Source organism: Delphinapterus leucas, chromosome 4 (assembly GCF_059928025.1).
Source record: "Delphinapterus leucas isolate spDelLeu-1000000601 "Yukka" chromosome 4, BTC_Dleu_Yukka2, whole genome shotgun sequence".
Classification (NCBI taxonomy): domain Eukaryota; kingdom Metazoa; phylum Chordata; class Mammalia; order Artiodactyla; family Monodontidae; genus Delphinapterus; species Delphinapterus leucas.
In genome coordinates, this window is record NC_143132.1 from 41,640,226 (window position 1) to 41,642,539 (window position 2,314).

The following is a 2,314-nucleotide window of genomic DNA, read 5'->3' on the forward strand; positions in this document are numbered from 1 at the left end:
GTAGATAGCTAGTGGGAAGCAGCCACAATGCACAGGGAGATCAGCTTGATGCTTTGTGACTGCCTGGAGGGGTGGGATAGGGAGGATGGGAGGGAGGGAGACGCAAGAGGGAAGAGATATGGGAACATATGTATATGTATAACTGATTCACTTTGTTATGAAACATAAACTAACACACCATTGTAAAGCAATTATACTCCAATAAAGATGTAAAAATAAAATAAAATAAAAGAGGCCACAGCATCTTAGTAAAAAAAAAAAAAGGCATCAAATCTCACCATTCTGCCTCTGATTTTCCCTCCTTCACGTTCAGCAGTGGTTCTCAAATGTCAGGGATCAAAAGGATTACCTGAAGAGCTTGTCAAGTTGCAAGTTCTTGGGTCCCAACCTCAGAGATTCGGATACCATGAGCCTGTGGTGGGCAGAAGGGATGTACACTTTTATTTTTATTTTTTTAGAAACTTTATTTTCCGTCAACCTATTTCCATTTTAGAAGTTTGTGGAAGAACAGGTTAAGACCATTCAGTAGTTGTTCCTACCCACTCAGGGGCCCGAGCAGTGGGAGCTGCAGGCCGTTCTTCAATGGCGGGCTGAGCACTCCAGTCAGTGGGGAACTGCTGAAGAGGCACAGAGGGCACCTGCACACCTTCGGACCAGTCCGTCACCTCAGGCTGAGTAGCAGTGAACTCAGAAGCTGGAGGGTTTCATTCACCCTGAAATTCCTCCTTGGTCACAGCTTTCTCAGCTGCCGCCTGCTCTTCCTTTTCAGTCTCTTCAGGATCTCTGTAGAAGTAGAGATCACGCATGACCTCCCATGGGTGTTCACGGGAGATGGTGCCACACATGCGCAGAACTTCCCGGGCAAGCATCCACCACATCAGACCCACTGAGTGAGCTCCCTTTTTAGGATCTTACAATAGGATACATCAAGTTAGTCTGAAAACAGAAATGCCTGCGAGGTCCTAAGTGAGAAATAAAGGAGAAAAACAGAAGAAAACACAGGCCATTTTAAAAATGTTTTTTCATCTCTCCTTAAAGCTTTCATACATTAAAATCATACATTTGTAGCAAGTATTACTATCAAACTCCACTCATTGGGCCAGAGACCCTTGTGGTGTTAGCGAAAAACTTGCCCCTCAGGTAGCACATTACCTACACTTGTGACTTCATCGGCCAGTGGCCTCAACTCCAAGCTCTAACAATGTGAAGGGGATGTGCACTTTTAATAAGTATTCCAGGTACTTCAATAGCAGGTAGGCCCTGTACAACAGGTGGAGATGCTCAATACTATCAGTAATTTTTTTTTTCCGAAAACCCAGATATGATCAAGTTCTTACTTGCTGAAACGCTTTTTATGTCCCTTTTTCATCTAGAATATATTGTAAAATCACTGACATGTGGCATAGAAATTTCTGCAGTTTCCAATCTGCCTTTCAAAGAACATCTCCTACCACTCTGTTCCCCCACCTCTTCTCTTTCCTGTATCCTAGCCCTTTTGGCATCACATATGCTCTTTGCTCTATACATGTCAGATGCTTTCTTTTGCCCTGACTTGGAAACTATTATGATTTTGTTTATGTTCCATCTGCTTGCCTGCAGTGCCTTCCAAACCATTCTCCAATTAGCAAATTCTTACTCATCCTTCAAACTACAGCTCAGTTATTACTTTTTTGATGAGGCTTTCCCTGAATTGGCTGCCCACACCTCTATCCCTCCTACTACTACTTTGGCTAAATTCCTTGCACCCCTCTGTTTGCTGACATCATTCTTTTTCACATCTATTCAAAATGGCATTCAGATTATGGAAACTTCTTGTTATCCAATGTCTCTTGAGCTAGAGAGTCTATAATTGAGAGATCCTATATTATTTACTTTCTATTCCCAGGCCAGGAATTGCTTTTTACTTATTTTCACACTATTGTAGCTTCTTTCAAACATGAATGCCTCTTTCCACAGTGATAAGCAGTTTAAGCGTGAAAAGAGAAGTAGTGTAAGGGGAAGCCAGTATACGTGGATATCAGCACAATGCCATGTTTTTCCAAAATTTTTTTAAATTGCCACTTCCAAATAAGGCTTTATTTTCTTTCAAGTTTCAGAAAAATTTTATCTAAACCTAGAACAATGGAAAGAATAAAATTGTGTTGGAACTTTAAAAAGTGCCAGAGTCACCACTATCTGAATCTTCTGTTCAGTACCTGTCATTATTTTCAATTCTGACAGACTTGGCACTTGAAGGGGGTTCTACAGCCTCCGGTGACATAATGTGGGAAGAAGTTAGAGATACAAAGTAACAAGGCACACACACAAAAAGTTA

General features: G+C 41.5%; 1 non-coding gene across 1 annotated transcript; it reads right to left on the bottom strand.

Moving 5' to 3' along the window:
- Positions 1-1,060: 1,060 nt before the first annotated feature.
- LOC115802429 (small nucleolar RNA SNORA62/SNORA6 family) lies at positions 1,061-1,210 on the bottom strand. Its single transcript, XR_004022890.2, has one exon. It is a non-coding gene; the product is annotated as a small nucleolar RNA SNORA62/SNORA6 family (small nucleolar RNA).
- Positions 1,211-2,314: the final 1,104 nt, after the last annotated feature.